Source organism: Falco cherrug, chromosome 9, assembly GCF_023634085.1.
Source record: "Falco cherrug isolate bFalChe1 chromosome 9, bFalChe1.pri, whole genome shotgun sequence".
In the NCBI taxonomy this organism is placed as follows: domain Eukaryota; kingdom Metazoa; phylum Chordata; class Aves; order Falconiformes; family Falconidae; genus Falco; species Falco cherrug.
The window spans coordinates 34,808,892-34,828,626 of NC_073705.1; the positions used below are offsets into that span (position 1 = coordinate 34,808,892).

The 19,735-nt window shown below is 43.0% G+C and overlaps 1 protein-coding gene across 7 annotated transcripts in view; it reads left to right on the forward strand.

The window, feature by feature from the left end:
- The window catches only part of SGMS1 (sphingomyelin synthase 1), a 98,320-nt gene that overhangs the window by 63,085 nt on the left and 15,500 nt on the right, over window positions 1–19,735 (forward strand). Inside the window, exon 1 of one of the 7 annotated variants that reach the window (XM_055720216.1) lies at window positions 2,939–3,089. The exons of the other annotated variants lie outside the window; for them this stretch is intronic. The gene's annotated coding sequence lies outside the window, so the exon portion shown is untranslated. Of the gene's footprint in view, window positions 1–2,938; window positions 3,090–19,735 lie in introns of those variants that run through there. 7 annotated transcript variants of the gene reach the window in all.

The window sequence follows — 19,735 nt, forward strand, 5'->3', positions numbered from 1 at the left end:
TATACATACACAGGAGAGCATCTCCAGGCATTGGTTTTTAGTCTGTGTGTGTGTGTATGTGCATAGCTATAAAAATATTTTTTTTAAATCAGCATGGAGTAAGCAAGCTTAGAGGAGCATTAATTTCTTCCTGTTCTGTCAAGTATTACCATGCCCACTTCATTTTTGAGTTGATTTGGTTATGCAGATGAAAGCAGGAAAGCAGACTATAGCAAAACACAACCTTATCATACCTGCTTACAGACTGTCAGGTAAATCATTAACGTATGCTCCCAATGCTTGTAAAAGCTGCTAAAGACGTTTCTCACCCCTGGAACTCCCTTTTTCCAGGAGGTGAGAAGTGAAGTTACTTGCAGACCCTGGTTTTGCGAGTGAGTGTTTGCTGCTGTTGTGGTTTCTGTACTGGTTAATAAAGTGATACAGTCTAGTGGATTAAGGATTGCAGAGACCTCCTCCCCATGCGCAAAGAATAAATCGTTTTCGTAAGAGAGCAGTTCCAAGTTTCTCCAAGGCAGAGGGGAAAAACACAGCATGCCAGGCTGTGGGATCACCTCATGCATTGCTGTTGTGCTGGAGGAACCGTAGGCCGATGATGCTTTTATTTCATGTGAGCAAGAAACTTGAAATCTGAAGCAGTTGGGTGGTGGTGGTAGATAATAAGTGTTCAACTCTTCATGGAAGTAACTTGAGACCAGAAGAGTTTTGCAGAAGCTGGTGATTAAGACACATAGTTATCCACAAACCAACAAGAGCAGTGTGCTCTCAAGTGCTGTATTGAATGGTAATGCTGCCTTACAGGAGTGGTCCCTCCATCTCTGTCCTGGGAGAGCCGGCCTGGGCAGCTAAGTGCAGATGCAGGTAAGCTTCTCGCCTTTGAGGTTTTAGGGTTGAGAGGTGCTGATTAGGATCTGGGCCAGTTTACATGAGCCAGGAGGCCAGGAGAGCAGCAGTCCTTTGGACAACCAGGTTGCCATGATCTGTGTTTGGTAAGAGCTGTTGTGGTAGTGGGGAACAGGTTCTCAGGTCTACCTGCCTCCTGTGCTGCCTGTGGATATGGGCCTGTTATGTTCATGGTGAGTTTTTTTTCTTCCTTTGCCACAGCAGCAGCATGACAATTGCTGAATCACATCAGTTTCTGCTGCTTGCCTATCTGTAAATACTGTAACTTATTAATGAAGCTTAATTTTAAATGGGTTCGTGGTGATGGGCTGTTTTCCTCAGCAGCTTTGTTTCCTAGGATCCTGTGATTCAAATTTGTTTGAGCTGGGAAGATTTGCTGTGGGTCTTGCTGTGCTTAATTTCACACCAGATGTCTGTTTTGCCTTTTGTTTCTGTAGGCATGTAAGAAATGGATTTGTCTGAGGCATTTGGTACTTATAATCTGTACAATCCTGTCTGCATTTGCTTTAAGTTTTAATTGATTGCATTTGCAGTAAGCTTACTTTGTGCAAGAAACTTGGAAGTATAGAAAATTTATAGCACATGAAAACATGTTATATGAGAACAGCAAAAGTAGCCTCATTTGCAATGTTTCCAGCCGTTGCTTGAGGAAAAGAAAAAGGGCTTAGCTTAAGCAGGACTTAAGCTATTCTAGTTGCCACATCCAAGAGCATGACTCAAAACTTCCAGCTAAACTCATAAGCTCCCTGAATGGACACTGGAGTTGTACCTTGGCCTACCCAGGCTGTGTTCCTTTTAGGTGCCAGGCTCTCAGCCCAGCTGTCTTATCCCAGAGGTCTGCCTCGTCCTACAAGGACACTCTCAGTTTTCTTCCTGGAGATGCCTGGGCCTAACAAGACCTTTGAGGGTATAGCTCAGATACCTGGACCTCACTCCAAAAGAAACCTCCAAACCCAAAAGCCTGCTTTGTGCTGTTTCGTGTGGCTCAGTGCCTTGCACAGCCTTCGCTCTTCAACCCTGAGTTTCTATCTGCCTGTGAAAGCTCAAAACTGCTCTTGCTGCTCAGGAAAGTGCCCTTTTTGCTTGGCTAACTTTACAGGGCGTCTGCACGTTATCTTTTTAAAGCTGAGCTTTGTAAAGCTGTTCTACCACAGGAGGAGAGAATTCAGGGTTTGCTGTGTGTCTTACACCTAATACCAAGTGCCTGAAGGAGGAGATACCCAAGCCTGGAGAGCACGAATCAAAACCATTCCCCAAGACCTGAGGTCTCTGTACTGGGGACATCCTAGCCAGTGCTCTCAAGTGCTGTATTGAATGGTAATGCTGCCTTACAGGAGTGGTCCCTCCATCTCTGTCCTGGGAGAGCCGGCCTGGGCAGCTAAGTGCAGATGCAGGTAAGCTTCTCGCCTTTGAGGTTTTAGGGTTGAGAGGTGCTGATTAGGATCTTGGCCAGTTTACATGAGCCAGGAGGCCAGGAGAGCAGCAGTCCTTTGGACAACCAGGTTGCCATGATCTGTGTTCGGTAAGAGCTGTTGTGGCCACGGGGGACACGGAAAAATAAGACTGCTCTGTTCCCTCTTGCCTACCTTGAGCTGTGGGCTCAAGGTTAATGTTTGAGTGTCTCTGCTGCCCCTTGTGCACTTGCCACTGGCCTGTGGATGATTTTTTGCCAGGGAAACTTGCCTGATGGAACACTCTGTTGTCTCCAGCTGCTTTCTGCAGCTGTCTACATGGCAAAGAAGGTGGGGAAAATGGTTAAAAATAGAAGGGCATATTAGGAAACTTGAGGTATGGTTTTAACATACGAGTTGCTCTGACAACTCACTGCTGCCACCAAAAGGGGAAGGACTTGCTTGTGTTTGTGTGACTGTGCAACCAGCGGGTTCAACTGCCCAGCCCAGCTGAAAAACAGAAAAAGAGCAGTTTTGCCGCCATGCAGTCACCGAAGCACAAGAGTGGAGGGTGGTAACACAAGGCAGGAGGGAGGGGTTGCCCCTGAGAAAAGGCTTGTTGAACTCTGTTGGCACAGGTAACCTGAGTTCAGGAGCGCAGCAACTGGAGCTGAATTCAGATGAGTGGCTCGAATGCTTCATGTCGGTAACATCGGCTCTCCTGCACGCTCAGTTCAGGTTTAAAATCAGAACTACAGTATGCGTGCTGCTGTTTCTAGAAGGGCTGAGCTAATTCAGGTTAGTCTACTCAAGAGCAAAGCCTTAAGAAGACTGACGCTGTTTCAATCGTTTATGTTCTGATAGTTTATGGGGATAGTTTGAGTAGTTGGAAAAAACCACAGAAAATACTGGGGCCATAATTTTGCTACTAAATGTAAATTTTCTTGCTTGGTTGTATTACTGCACTCTTACAAGGCATTTTATTTTGCAATAAGCATGTGGAGTATCAGGAGAAAAGTAGTCGACAGCCAAGCAAAGGGGAAATACATTGCATGCTTTGTAAGCAGCAGGCTTTTTAAGCATTGCTTTTAGGAAGCGGCCATTATGCAGTGTTTTGTCAGCAACTCTTCACCCAGTGTTTATCGCTGTTCCTTGTGGTTATCACTGGTCCTTGTAACTTTGTCTGGATATGTTTTCTGCTGCCTTTCCTAAAATAAGGGCAAAAGCCAGTTAAAGGAAACCATATTTTCTTTGCTGAAAAGTTTGTTTCCTGAAGCTTTTTTTGTCTTTGGTTTTAGGGGGATGGGTTTATTTCTGTTTGCTTTCTTTTTTTAACTCTTTGTCAGTCTTGAAAACAGTGTGATTTCTCTAGCTGCCCTTTGGTTCAGACGAGCTCCTGTTGTAGCACCCCCAGCCACACATCAATAACCAGTGAACCATCCTTTTCAGTGCTAAATGAAGAAGGAAATATCCAGGGGTATTTCAGATAGCCTGGATATCCATCCTAGATGGATCCTGAAAACCAGCAAGCATGCTGTGCCAAGTAGTCTGTGCTCAGGACATGGTGGAGGGAAAATAGCAGTTAGGTCAACAGAGTGAAATAATGTTTAGGTATATAATATTTAGTTCAGAAAAACTTGTAACGTTAACACCTTCCCAGGGCAAATGACTTGAAGGCAGTCAGCTTGATTCTTTGCAAGGGGCTGTAGATAAAAGCATATCCAGAGCTTGGTGGAATTCAATGTCAAGTTAAATTTTACCTCCTGATTTGTGAATCTGGAAATTCTCTCTTTTAAAAATGAATTTAAGTTACTCTTTCAGCCTCTGGACAAGAATCCTGAAGACAAGCAGCTAGTTTTACTCAGTTAAGTTTCAAAATGCTTCAGTATTCTTTATCCCTTGTTACTGGGCTGCTTTTCATAACTAGGTGTAAAAGTTCATTGCTCCCAGTGACAGAAAAAGATCAGTGTAGCAGTCAAGCGGATTTTTCATCAGTAAGAAAGCTAACACTGTTATACTTTATTAATTTTTAAAAATTGTGAAGTTGTACCCAGTTACATTCAACTTATATTGGGGAATCTGATGCTTTGGGATTGCTGAGTATTAAGCATCAAGAATGAGGAGGATTTAGAAGGAGGACCACTGGCTAGTTAGTTTTGGTGCGCCTTTGATTTCAGTTTCTTCATCTTCCCAGCTCTCTGGCTTGCTTCTTTATTATTTCTAACTCCTTTTGTGTTTTGAAATTTTCTCTTCTAATCTCAGCCACGTGCTTTTCTTTGGGGACATTGGTTTGTCTGTTCTAAACTAGTCACACCCTACCCAAATCCGCAGTGAAATCCTGGCATTGTTCAGCACTCAGAATTGTGTTTGCATGTTGTACTTAAGTTAGAACAGCAAAGATACGGCCTGGGCAAGCCTCAAGAAACTATTTTGTGTTAGTACAGTTGCAGAGAGAGAATGGAGAGACACTTCAGGTGGCAAGCATATCTGTAGTCCTGTTAAACTTGAAGCAATGAAAAGCAAATAATATATTGCAAAAGCAAAATGAGAAATGAGAGTAACTTTCTGCTGTGTTGGAGTTTGTTTGTCTTCATGGTTCTCCTTGCAGTTTCAGAAAAAGTTGTGCAACTGTTTGCTAGGGACTGAATTTTAGAGAAATGAAGAAGTTCTTGTAGGGAGGTTCATAACCTAGTAGAACAGTTTGCCCTTGATTTGATTTCTGAGCTACTAAATCTACATAAACAACCCTCTTCCAGACCCTGTATATTTTTAAAGGATAAAAATATCTTCCCCGTATATTAAAAATGTAACTGTCTAGCAAAGGGCTATCTGCAAACATTTTCCCTGTATGTGGTGGCCTGGCTTTTGCAACTTGTGAGAGAAAGGTGACAAAAAAAAATTGATCCAATGATTCAGGGTTACTTAAGCTAAAAGCACTCAGTTACTGAATTAGGTTTATCTGGGAGAAAAGTAACGCAGCCTCAGACTTTTGTTAATGTTTAATGTTCTGTAACGGTCTTCCCAGGCATAATTGAGCCATCAGCACAGGAGCGATCCTGTCAGAGGAGTTTATTTTGAGTGATTACAGAGCCTGCTGTAGCTTTCATTTCAGTGCAGCCTGAGCTAATTGATGAACAGGCCCATAATTTATTTACAGTCCTCGGGCATTACAGTTCTCTTTTTGAGACTGATTCTCCTTCTTTTAAAATCCTTTGGAAGGGGAGGAGGAGGCTGCCAGGGCTCATTGGGCTGCCGGCGCTGCTGCCCGTCTGTCGCAAAGTTACCTGAAATATTCTGCGCTCTGTTTTGGGTGATGGTTTCGCACTGCCCTGGTGTTAGCAGCCTATCCATTTTCCCCTAAGCCTGTTGACCTTTAATCTGGAGCGTGTGCTGCTCGGCTGGGGAGGGTCTGATGCATGGGGCTGACACAAGCTGCAGAGCACAGGGGAAAGGAGGGAGGAAAGGGCAGATGCTACTGCGATGAAAAGAAAAATAAGGAAGAAAAAAGCTTGAGGGCATGAACACTCACAGTTTTTTGTCTAGGTTTCGGTTTGAGATGAATGCTCCCGATTCCCCTCCCCGCCCCCCCCCCCCCCCCCCCCCGATGTTGCTAGATTCCAGCATAATACAGTTTGTCTCCTACAGCCTGCTCTACTGATGAATCATAGGTCTGCATCGATAAATCCAGCTTTATGCAGAGCTTTGAAATAGGGAGGAACTTCTGTCTGTAATTTCCTCTCAAAATAGGTAAGCAGAAGTGATTTTATACTCAGAAATCACTTTGGGTATGAAGATGACTTCCAGTTCTGTCGAACCTCTGAATAATCGGGGGAGGAGGCAGCCATGAGCTGATGTATGGCTTCAGATTTTCCCCGTGTTTGGGGCAGACCTGCTATTTCTGGATCTTCAGTGGGTTCTTACAACCTTTATAGTCCTGTGTGGTGGGAAAGAGTAGTGTGTGGTCCTTTCAAGACCTGAGCACAACTGTCTTGGAACTTTGTAGGTTCTGTCCTATGCTAGAGAAGTTGCTTGTACAGCTAAGCACAGTGTGAGTCCTGAACTTGGTCAGCTCAAGTCCACTTCGTAAATACAGAGTAGTAAAAAGATAGTCTGAAAATATCTTAGACCACATACCTGATTTTCAAGGGGAAATGTCGTTTTCAGCTGGATTCACAGTTAGTTTTCTTGACTGAACTTTGAGGTGCCAGCTGCCAGTTATTTGGAAGCTGCTGTGCCTTTTGAATCAGGTTTTGCAAATATGAGAAAGGAAACATGCACTGTCAACATGGGCACTGTAACAATATTATTTGTCAGTCAACTGCCTGAAATAATAAAAACAGTAAGAAAAAGGAGATGGCAGTGATAAGGGGCAAGTCTTCCATGGGTAGCTATTATTCTTTCCCAGGGGAATTTGCCAAAGCAATACTTCTGACTGCTAACGCTTGACATTGTAAAGACATTGTGTTTGCACTCAGGTGTGTGTCCAAGTGCTTGGATTGTTTCAGCCATTCTGGCTTAACTACTGAACTGGTGAGTGTCCTGCCCATCTCATTGCAAGTGTTGTATTTGGTGGAGATCCACACCAAAATCATCTGATGTTTGTCTTGAGGTTTGATTTTTGCCTTTCACCTCTGGCCTGACTAAATAATACAGGAACCAAAGCAGTTTCTGCTATTTCTAGGCAGCGTGGATCACAAAGGTGAATATAAATACAGCATTTGTTAATGTAAAACTTCCTTGCCTACTACTTGACCCTGAATTCTGTGCCCTCCATTATGGGACATAAATCACTGAGAACAACAGGATATGTGCAGCATCTACCATAACAGGGCCTGTTGCTTATGGAAGCGTATGCATTTATATTTTACGTCACTGCCTGTCCTTCATATTTTATTTAATGAAGAACGTAGGGAAATTGGTTACTTGGCAAAAACTGGCTTTTTGTGAACTAAGGAAATAGAAGTTTCCTGATTTTTGTGTGTGTGATGTTCCCCTCCCTGCTGGGTGTACCGTTTTTTCTCAGGGTCTTTCTAAATACTGATTCTTCCTCATTACTCCTCAGAAAGTGAGGAAAGTTTTCAGCCCTGCTGTCAACAACCCATATCCTGGAGATCACGTTGTGCCTTCCATCGAGGGCAAGAAATCCCCATAATGTAAAGGAGCGCAGTATCCTTGTGCTGTCTCCACTGTTTTTTCTAGTCTGAGTTCATTGTTTTTCTCCTTAAATGTTAAATCACATGGTACTGTGCATGGCATGTCTTGCATTTCAGCAGGGATGAGGCGGGCTGTGTTAATTGCATGCGTGTGCTGCGGCTGGACTGGGCTGGTTCATGTGCCAGTCATTGCATTTGCCGTTTGCCTGTGCTTGATGGGAGATGCTGTTTTATTCCTGGGCTGTTGCTGTGAGGTCAGGCTTTAGTAATCTGGCTGCCGAAGACTGATTCAAACCAGCACAAGTCTCAGGATCAAATTAAGTCAAGTCCCTACATTGTTTCACTAATGATGTGAGATAAAACCTGTAAGTCACTTTTTTTTTCAGTGCTGTTGTGGTGTCACATAGGGTGAGCTGCTGAAATCATCAGTATTTTTGCCACAGTACTTTTAGCCCCTCACCCACATTAAATATTTGTGAATTTAGGTATTTTCAGACCCAGTGAAAAAGCTTTGGAGTGCCTGAGGACAGATAAGAATATATTTGCTGTTAAAAGCAAGTTTCATGTGTATTTATGTTCTGTGCAATCTCTGATAATGCAGCCCCACCCTCACCCCCCCAAAAAGCACCCAAACAACAAAAAAAACCCCCTGTAAACCCCACATGCAAATTACTGTGACTGTTTAATAACTTGGTGTGAATACGTTACAGTAGTTGATTTTGTAATTTCCAAAATAGTGCAGTTTTTTTTCCCCCATCAGTAGTCATTTCAACAGCTCTGTATTGCTTGGAGGAGAAGCACTAGCATTGCTGGAGGACTGATGGTGAATTTTCCTGATCTTTCTATACAGAATTTTTCTTTTATAAGCTTTTATTGAAATGCCATGTTTTATCAAGTTTGGAAGATCTTGGAGTTGTTCTTAGGATTTACCTAAGGTTTGCCTTTCACCTGTTTGGCCTGACTAAATAATACATGAACCAATGCATGTCAGAGCACAGTTCAAGTATAGTCCTGTAGAGCAAGTCTGACCATGGGATGCGTAGGTAAAGCAACAGCTATGTCAGGTTGGCCCTATTTTTTTTTTCTCTTAAAATATTCTGTTTACTAATGTATTAAGGAGGCATATATACATTTCCCAGGCCTTGAGGGAGTGCTGGGTAGTCATGGAGCCTGTCATGAGGTGGTGGAAGGGGGTTTTACTGGTGTCTCACTTTCAAGGGCTCCTCTTCAGGTGAGTTTCTGTAGTATCATAACATCCTAACCCCTCCACTGCTCAGATGAGCCCCTGCACGTTAGAAACATCAGTGTAATTGTTACTCCCTTGTTTTGTTTGCTTACTTGGGTATGCATCAGGGATATTGCATCCTGTTGGACATCTCTAGAGGGTGTGACTTCTGAGTGTTTGCGTACGGGAAGGGCTTATTCCCAGTGAGCCTTTTGCACCTTGCTGTTGAAGGTTGATTGAAAGGAGTATTACACTCTCCTGAGTGGCTGCTGCTTTGTTATCTACTTTGCCGTTCATCTTTTAGCTGCAGCCTCAGCAGCTTTTTCCAACCATGCTCTGCTTCTCTTGTGATCTCCCATCCTTCCCCACCAGTCAGCAGAGCTTTGACTTCATGGTCGACACTAATGTGTCTGGGAGAGGAGGACTTTGCTCTGCTCGGTGAGGCAGGTCAGAGTTCAGCTATTTTTGAGCTGCACTTCATCAGCATTACTGACTTGCTTTCATTAATACCTTGCTAATCTGGGCTTCGCCCATCTGCTTGCAGGCAGCTATGGCATCTGCATGACCACAGATTTAAATCCTCCCTCCTCTCCCTCCCTCTCATCTCCTTCCTTGTAATTTATTTTGGTTCCTGGAGAATAGTGCCACTGGGTTTCTGTAGTTCTCTTGCTGCTTATTGTCTTCCTTATTGTATGTTAACCTATGTGTGTAGCAGAAAAGTCCTCTTTTCTCAGGCAAGCAGCTCAGTGATCCTTTTGGGGTGACAGGCATCCTTCAATTGATTATTAAATGGTTAACTCACATGCCTATTTTCTGGGAAGGAATGCTGATTTTTATTTCCATATACACTTCCCCCCCCCCCCCCCCGGGGTGGACGTGACTCTTCAGTTTCTAAACCAAATGAAATTAACTGAGCAATTTGATTTTTTTGCTGTGAGTAGCATGTGGATGGATCATCTACAGTTGTTACTTGCTTGATAAAACGTGTATGCTGTGATGTAGTCCATGGAGCTTATGTTGGGGTGGATCGTAGAAATGACATTATGTCTAGCACTGTGCTACAAGTCATTAACTCCTCCCACCTAATGTGCCGTTCAATGGAAGAAAATACAGATTTTGAGGAGCGCATCATATAGTTCATAGTGTACAGCTCCGCTTGCCTTGTTTTAGTTGAAAGAAAATGTTTAGACTAGTAAGCAAAGTTTGCAAGGGGCTGTGCACTCATGCTAGCAGCTGGACAATCATGTGCTGATGGTAGCAGGCTGGGTCTGATCCCTCCATCCCTTCTGTGGCAGAAGAGGTATTGTGTGAGCAGCCATCTCCAGAGGCATCTGATTTAAGTATTTTTAACTATTTCTGGTTGTGAAGTATGAATGAACTGCTGACTGAGCTTTGCACTCTTGTTTTGAGTTGCTTTGCAGCAGTTTTACAGGCTGTGGGTAGGCAGTGGAAGTTCGCTTTCCTCGGGTGGGGAAGTTTGCAAGCTGAAATACTGTTTTTGTTAAATACTATTTATAAATGTAGCTTAATTTCCATGACATGAATGCAAGCTAGTTGTACTTACCCAGTACCTCAAGCTGAGATGCTCTTGTTTGGCTGGAATTATGGGTTACTTTTGAACCGATATCACTGACCTGTTCAAAACCTACCAGTTCAGCATGTGAATCTGTTACACAGTCATCCAGTCTCTCATGTTTGGTGTGCCAGAGGGTGGAGTCACTACTTGAAGAAGAAAGGATGGCCAAGAGCCACCCTGCCTGATATACTCCCTGGGATCAGAACTGGAATTGCCAGGTGGCTAATGGACGTCTCCATAACAATGTTAGGACAACATGACACAGGTACATCTCCTATGCCTCAAGTGTGTCACTAGAAAAAAGATTTAGAGGTCATTGGATGTCTGTAGGAGGAACTTTTGAGCTTTCAGTTGGTTATTGAAATATTCATGATTTCCAGAACAGTTAGATAGCAAGATACAAGCTTCTTATGTTTCCTTAGCTCTCCTTATTTGTAAACATAGTTGATCATAACCTTGAGCTGAGAAGAATGTTTAAACCAAAGTATTTTGCAGACTTTGAACACACTGTCATGATTTTAAGTGACTCTGCTTGTCGTCTTGGAAATTGTTTGACTGATACCTGGTAGTACACACAGTTGCCATCACTGTCGGTGTGGAAGCAAGCATGTTTTCAATGCTGTTTTGTGCTCTTAAGGTATCTGGCAATTTAAAATGTTAGGAATACTTAATGTTTTTGGGTGGACATTTGTGCATACCTGTTCTTTGGGTTCAGTGCCAGATTGTTGTCAGAAGCAAGATTTAAGTAGGGTTTGGTGGTGTCACAGGATAATGGGGGGTGGGTGTGTGTGTGTAATGGGGGATGGGATGTCTGATGTAGACTGGGAGCAGCTGAGTATGATTATGGCATTAAGATCTGGAGTCTGATACAGAGATAAAACTACTGTTCAGCACTGGGGGAGGAGTATCTTGGGTTTCTGAAGTCCAAACTCTGAAATTTGGAACTTGTTGCAGCATCAAAATGTCACATTCAGTGGCAGCAGCAGCAGTCCTGAAACGCCAAGCAACAATCATGAAATTATCTATAAAAGGCAAAAAAATAGGGACCCTTAGAGCAGGGAACAGAGCTGGTCTGAATTGCCATCCCTTTCTGGCACTCTTGCTTTCAAAGAAGGAGATGCTGGATAGCTGGACTGGGAGGGGAGAGGATTGGTCCCTCCAGCCTCACTGGATTTTGCTGAATGAATGCAAGTGTGGTTTTACCATCAAGCTGAATGCCGACAGTGGCAGATCTCCACTGTAAACAGCGAGGTTTGGCATCCATGTATTTGGTGGCAAAGAGTGGAGAAGGTGACTGAAATTTGGCAAGCGAACTGAGAGATAGTTTTCTTGCTTGTAGCGTTAACTGCTAAAGAAAGATGCTGGGGCAGTTAATCTGAATTTTCAGTAGATCTGGCTTGTGTAAGACAAGTTCCTGTTGTGCAGATGTACACCTGTAACTCACTGGCGATCAAAAATGCTTTTTTTCCTTCTTTCTTTCTTTAGCCTTTCCTGGGTTTCTGGTTGTTCTAGACCAACTATGCAATAAGAGTCTTCCTCTCCTTCGTAAAGATAATTGTTTTCCAGATCTAAAAGCTTGATTTATGGTACAACTCTGCACAGGTATTGCTCGAAAGAGGAGGAATATGTGTTCCAAAACTGGATTAGAACTATTTATACCAGAAATAATCTTGACTAATTGTGTGTTCTGTCTTTCAGACCAGGTATCAGTATGTGTTATGTAAAACTAAACTAATAAGGACAAATCCAGGAATTGTTTTGCTTTACAAGGGTAATAGCATTGAAGAGTAATAATGTTAGTGTGCCTTTTGGGTGGGTTTATGAATAGTAACAGCTGAAATGTAGAGAGCAGCGTCTTGCATGAAAGACATATAGGTATTTATATTTCAGCTCTCAAGGCTTGGAGTGTTTTTGATATGGGTCTGATGTGCTGGACTTAAAAAGAAGGGTATTTGAAATAAAATCCTTAAAATGAAATATGGAAACATTATTCTAGGCTGGATTCTGAGCATGTAAAGTTAGTTTTCTTTTGCTTCAGTTGTAGCTCTGGGAAAGGCTGTTTGGAGGAGGCAACTGTTGTGGTCTGGATGCTAATACATGCTCACTAAAAAACCCAAATACCAAAAAAATATGATAATTAATTGATTTAAGCCTTGAGTGAGGCTCTGTTTTCACTGCAGTTTCTGCCAGCTTTCTTTTTCCTAATCTGCATGGCTGATTTGGCAGAATACACAGGAGCATGCATTTTAGAGCTGCATTGCCATCAGTCACAAAACTGTCCTCAGTTTCCTTAGGCAAAACATCTTTTTGTGTTTTGGTATTTTTTTTTATTATTTTTTTTTTTTTTAAGTCTTGCTACTACTTAGGTTCCCAGAGGCTCACAAATCTGACTTTATAACAATAAATGACTTTTAGGTATTCAGTGTAGGTAAAAAAAACAAACCCACCCCAAACCCCTAAAGCACCTGCATGTGATTAACAGAGTTAAAATATGGAACCTCCTGCAAACATTTAGTCTCTCTTTATTTTCTTGTTTCCATCCTCCTGCTCTACCCCATCCTTTCCCCATTTCTATGCCTTATAGGGGAAACCCCCCCACTTTTTCTGCTTTTTTCAGTGTTTCATCTGTTTTCCTTTGGAAATCTTCTGGTGTGTGCATATAAATATAAGGAGGTTTGGATAGTTTCAAGAGGAAGGCAAGTATCATTTTGTGCTCTTTAGTAACAGAGTTAGCTCAGAGGTTGCATGAGGACACAAGGCTCTATTTCCAGTTCTGCCCTATCTCTGGGTGACCCAGATCCTGAGGTGTAACACAGACGTGTGTTTAGCTGTGTTAGAGACGATGGCCAGAACTTGCTGCCACCCAAGCACAGAGTCTGGAAACACTTAGGGTTGCCTCCATCCAGAAACCACATGTGCAGAGTTTGAGTGCAGCGCGTGTGTCATGGTGTCCATGGTGATTTTTGTTTGTATATAGCAAAGAAGTGACTGATGTGGTGGATGCATTGAGTCTTGCTGTAGAATTCTGCTGAAGAATTAAAGATCCTGGTGTCAAAGCAGATTACCCACGTATAAGGATTTGTGATGCTCCATTAGTATTTTCATGCACCCCTTTGTGGGTGAAGGGGTGAAAGAGTACAAACCCACTTTCTCTCAAAGGTATTATTCTTAGGAGATTAATATAGCTGTGGATTGTTGTTCTCCCTCTGCCCCTTTGCAAATTAACTTTGTGGTGTTATTTGTGTCTTCCTTGCACAGAACTAAAAACATTTGCAGCAAGGAGTTGGAAGCTGAGTTTCCTATTACAGCCGTTCAGAAATAAGCTAATACTCATTCCACTTCTGCTGCAGGCATTGCATGTTACTTTAGGATTTAGACATCAGGATTGTGGTATGCACTACAAAATGAGAAGTGTGCTTGTGTTGTCTCCGCCGTAGGCGGAAAGTCCATAGTTGTTCCTGCAGGTGCCAGCTGGGGCTCTGGTCCTGGCTTCTGGCTCTCTTGTTTGTGTTTGAGGAGACTTTCCAGTCTGAAATAGTTGTTTGTAACTGAAACCAAAGGCAGGACCTGCCCTCCCCACCCTGTCCTTTCCAACCCCGGATCACTCGAAGCAGGATTTCCATAGTGTCAAAACAAAACCCCTACTTAACAACTGCTTCTGTCATGAGATTGCTGGTCAGGTGAAGTCTTCTCGTGAGTGTTTGCTGGTTTCCATAACTACTTCCAAGGCCAAGGAAGAAGCAGGGGGAGGAAGAAAGTTGAGTAAAGAGGTGTAGGGCTATGAAGAAGCAGAGGGGTGAGCCTTCATCAGGTTTGGAGGGAAAAGGTATCTATCACCTAGCCCAGAGCATCTGCATGTATATACCTATACACATACACACACACAGTATAGGTGATGCATTTTTGTAGCAGAGATATTCACTAGCAGTTTTCCTATCTGAAGGTGGGCTGCTTGGTTATTCAGATTTGATAAAGTACTTCCATTTTGAAATCCTTGCCACTGAACTGTCGGCTTGGGTTCAGAGATGTTATACTGAGATGTCTGCCTGCGAGTGGATTTTCATTTCTGATTTTTGTGTTGATTTAGGATAGGAAATATGCAGTGGGGTGGTTTTTTCTTCTTCCTATAGAGTAATTTGTAAAAAATGAGCTGCTCGTGGATTTATGTAGTAGTATGCCGGCATCTTTTTTTCTCTCTCTGAAGCTGCATAAGGAGCTGTTCAGGGTACGTGGGCGTTGCTTCGCATATTGATCCCAGCCTCTTTTTTCGTAGTAGTAATTCTGCTTGCTCTGACTTTGTGTCCACAGGATGTTTTCCATCTGGGACTGACCTTGGAAACCTATCTTGGAGCTCCTTGAAACTTGTGAGCCCACTTGTGCCTCAATTTTATATTTACAGATATTTTGTATTTGCACATATTCATAGTTGCAACACAAAAATGGCTTTTTTTGTTATGTTTTAAAATGCCAACAGTCTCTTGCTTGCTAGTGGTGGAGCCTCTTGCAAGGGGCAGACTCTGGTTTGGAGGCATGGCTATCCTGAAGGGAGGGAAGCAATTTGGTATGTTGCTTGAGAACTCATTAGTGATAACCCAGCACATAATTTGTGACAGGAATTGCCCTTTTGTTGCAAATTGGCATGCAGAGGTGCTTTGCAAGTACAGGACATCCAGTTATTGAGGTGTCAGAGCGTTATTGTTAGTGGTGATATAATGCCTGTAGAGGAGGTGACTGTAACAGTGACTCAGATCTTGCTGTTACAAACTGTTTGTTTCGTGGTGTAAAAATGAAGAATAAGAGCTCCCAGCTTTTATCCAGAGTATTTGGTCTCCATGTAACTTATGGTAACCAGTGGGGTTGGGGAATTCACTTGTGGGTTGGTTTCTAAAGCATTAAAACTTCCTTCCTTAACAGCAGTTGATTTTTTTCCTGCTTATGTGTGCACACATTATCAGTCTGCATATCAGCATTTGTTTTCCAAGGAAGAAAATGTCACTCTTTTATCTTGAAACTGTTCTTATCCCCTTAACCCTGTTTTTTACTAATGGTTTTATCTCTACTTTTCTGGGGTGGTTGGGAAGGATGCTCAGTGTTGCAGCTGAAACACACCCACTGTCTCTGAAAATCTTGGCTCCTGATGAGGAGCTCATTGCAGTTACTGAAATGGCTGGTTATTTTACTGATTTCTATAGTGACTGTTGCCTTGGCAGCAAAGGTCCTCCCTTAGAGAATAAAAGCACTGTACAAACGTGAGGAAAGTATGATTTGATTTGGGAAGACTTAGTCACATTTCATAGTGTTATAGGAGGAGATTGGAGATGAACAAACTGGTTTTGGGGGTCATCTTTTGCTATTGTAGGTGGATGTGGTTTGTTTCAGTGTTAGTTGCGAGATGTAATGCTTTCAGCTTGTAAGTTTAGAGGTAATAGTGAACAGCATGTTAACCTGTAAGCCAGCTGTGGGGTTGTGAAGGGAGGTTACTCCTCTGTGGACCCTGCAGCCATCCCAGACAAAGTCTGCTGCCACCTGGCCAGGGGATGTCACTTGTTCAGCAGTGAGTCCACAAACTTTGAAACAAAATCTGCAAGAGTGACATCCAACATGAATGCTTAGTTACCCTCCAAGCAGACTTATAGGACAGAAAAGTGCAGTTTTCTGCACCTTGGCCACCAAGTCAAGTGTGGAGGTGTAGCCAGCTGATGATTTTATTGCTGATTATCTTGTCCTTTAACTGAAGAGATGGATGCTCCCACATTTGGTCCTTATGCCCAACTGCATCTCCGCAAAGCGATGCAAAAGAGAACAAATTTTGATATGCAAGGTTGTGTAGTGTGCTCTCAAATACTTGTTTAACCTACTGGGGTGCCTGTGGTCATGGTATTACAACCCTCATATGGGCAGATTGAAGTGGTGGTGGGAAATACTTTGTTGGGCAAGTGGAAAATGATCTGAAAGTTTGGAGTTAACACTTTAATGTTTGCTGAGCACAGGGGAAGAGGGTTGTGTAAACATGAGGAGGTGGGGACTGCAGCCCTTGGTGACGTTACTTCATCCTGCTCAGTCTTGTGATTTGGGTGTTTTGAGATACTGGTTTTACACAGCATTATTATCATAGTGCAGTTGGTATTATTGTAATAATGGCATTGATACTTATAATTCATTGTCACATACAGGCTCCTTAATGAAGCAGATCTGCTGCGGATGGAGGGAGTGTTTCTAGTTCCCTGACCCAGGCTAACAAGCTGTATCGGAGCCAGGGAGGCTTGGGTGTGCGCCTGTCCCTGTGCCTTGCTGGGGCAGTAGGCTAAGCTGGTGGATGTGGCCCAACAGCAGCCGGTGCCTATCCCCACCTTCTGTTTTCAGTTTTTGTGGACAGAAGACCTTTTGTGGAAGCAAGGGGGCCTGCAAGGGCTGTCAGTCCCGTATTGTTTCTCTGAACCTCTCCCAGTCAAGCTTTCACAAATGCACAATAGAAAACAAAGTACTTTTTAATGTGACAAGCTGGAAGGTGTCAGTGTTTTGCTGATTGACTGGATGTCAAGCAAAAATGAATTCCAAATCAAGTATAAGAACAAATTCAATTTATTATATTACACTACAAAGGAAAAAATAGCATGCAATATGATAAAAGGAAAAATAGTTATTATGCACAATATGATAAAAAAGCAATAGGAGTGAAGCTTTGGATCATTACTGCAAAGCGTTATAGAGACTAAGAAAAGGATATATCACCAATTACCAACTTAGCATCATCCAGGCCCACACTTTGCCTGGGAAGCCCTGCTGCAGCCAGCACCAGGAGTCGCCCAGTCACTGGGAAAATTCCTGTGTGTTGCGTCCACGCGTAGGTGAGGCTTCTGGCCCAGTCCCGGAGCTTGCCCACCTTTATGCTCAGTGAAAAACAAAAATAGTTTACACACCTAGTTTATGCAAACTATTAAGTTTAGGCTAAGTGCAGATGTGCACTTCTCATGATTTGTAAGGTTCATACACGCCAGGGACGTTGGCCAGATGCCCGAGTGTGGTGGAGTTACTGTCATGCCATAGCTGCACACGACACTTACAGTCTGGATGTTCCTGCTCACATCTTGCCTGTTCAGGGGGGCTCTAGACAAACACCACCTGCTCATTAAGGTTGTCCTTGAGCTCCCAAAGCGATCTCGTTAATAGTGATTGCTATTAAGTGATCTCTAAATAAAGACAAAGGCTTTTTCATAGGCAGTAATCAATTTGATAAACTTTTACCACAGTTAGTAAAGAAGATTTTTTGCCTATTCCTCTCCCACTAGACAGCCTATGAAATGGAGGTTTAAATGATAGGTGCTCATTTGACATTTCAGATGTTTTTCCTCATTTAAGCTTTCAAGGAAAATGACTCCATGGCCTGTGTCCTTGGCAGAGTATTATCTTTCCTCCTGTGAGTATCAGTTACTCTGCTTTTACAAAAGGTGCTTGGTAGTGATTTACATGCTGGTGGTGTGATAGCAGTGGGCTGGGATTGCACCTGGCCAGTGCTGTCCTCGTGCTCCCAGAAACTGCATCCATGAGGACTGAAGCTGTCTGCTCAGTAGCTTGTTCCTTGGTGAACCCCATGCTATCGTTGTCCATCCATGCGCAGAGGACAAGATGGGGTAAAAGTGTATGCCTTTGTGTAAGATGGGATTTCTCATTTTAAAAACCAACAAAGACTCTTAGCAAATATATTTTATATGGCATAAAGACACAAAAATTGAAGTCAAGCAATCTTTATTCTTCTGTATGGTACCTTTAATAGCATTACTGATGGTTAGTTTAAAGCCTGAGCAAGTTTCTGAATTGATTGTAGTTTTTAGCAATATTGCCAAACCCTGCAAGACGCACGTCTTCTGTTTCTTGTAACACTGCAGGGCCAGGTGTCATGGGGTTACACCAGCATATTATGGCGCTTGTAACCAGTATCAGAGTAATATTCACAGCTGGCAACAGATTTTTGTTCTTTTAGGCTCCACACAGAGCTCATCTTAAAACCGACTAGCTTAGCCATGGCTGGAGGAGATGTATGTGGATGGTAGGTGAGGAGATGTAATTTGAAGGTTGGCTACAGGCTCCTGAAGAGTGATGAATGCAGCCCTTTTGTCTTTGGGATCTGGAATCCTTAAGCATGCTGGAGGCTTGCAGTATGTTGTCAGGGGCTGGACAGAAAGACTGGTATGTTGGGAGGATAATAGTTAAAGGTCCACTTTTCTCCTGAGTGGTTTTGGGAAACTGTGATTCAGTCGCCCCAGTGTCTAAAATTGAAAAAGTCTAATATTGTCCCACCTCGTGGTGTACACAGAGTGCTCCGACAACCCCAATTCCTAGCTGAATCTGTAAAGCAAAACTTGGAGAGGCAGCCAGCGTAGCTGTTAAATGGCATGGGAAAATGAGGTCCTGCTGCAGACTAAGAGCCCAAGTAGTGTAACCAGGTTAAAAAATACATAATTTATGCTTTATCAGGATTGTAAGGCACTACCCTTGGAAACAGCAAGCCCATAGAGGGGTCTATTAGTATTCGTTGTGAATTTGATGCTGTGCAGCTTCTGGTGCTACACCTCATGGATTTCAGCCCAAGTTTCAACCCTAGGACAAGTATGTGTGTTGTGTTTTCCTTCACATAGACACTGTTTCCTTGAGTTGTGAATTACTGGTGCATCCCTTGAGTCTGAAACATTGTGGATATCAAAAAGGTGATGGTGTTTCAATCTCCTTTGCCTGCAGTGAGTGAGTCAAGCCGCAGGCATTAGTAAGTGCGTAGCTCAAAGCTGAAATTGCTCTTAGTGCAAACACTGAGGCCAAACAGGGAGCTGGAGGCAAAATACCTTCCCCTAAGTGCTGGTGACACCAACTCTCCCTGGCATGGAGTATGGATGCAGGGGTTGTGCTTGGAGCTTTGTGCTGCAGCTGGTGCCAGACCAGGATTTCAGGTGTCCTGTGATAATGTGACTGCATTGAGTACAGTGGAGGCCAGTGTGGTGGAGAGCCAAGCTGCTCTCCTTTGGTCGAAGTCTTGTAGGAGTTTCTAATGTGTATTAACGTGCATAATTCGATCCATCCTTCTTTTTTTCCATGTTCAGAGCTGTGTAACTAAATACTGATTTGCTAAACACAACTTGAATAATGAAGCAGTCTGTGGCTAAAAGCCTTCTTCAGTACATACACTGGAAAAAAAAAAAAAGTAAATAGAGCTGTATCCTCTCTTCTGCTGTTTTAAAACAGCACAGATATTTTCAAGGGGGAGTATTCACACCTGTTTGCTCCATGGATTTAAGTACGTGTGTGTGAATGGTGTGCCCAGCAAGTGAGAGGTGGCATACACAAAGTACTTTGTGCGCAAGTCCTTTGTCCAAAACTTTGTTTTCTCAGTCATCAGACCTGGTTCATTCCATGGAGAAGCAGACTGAAACCTGCACCTTGTGTTTCTTGTCAGTTTGGAGGTAACAGGACAAAAAAATAGATTTATGTGCAACATGGT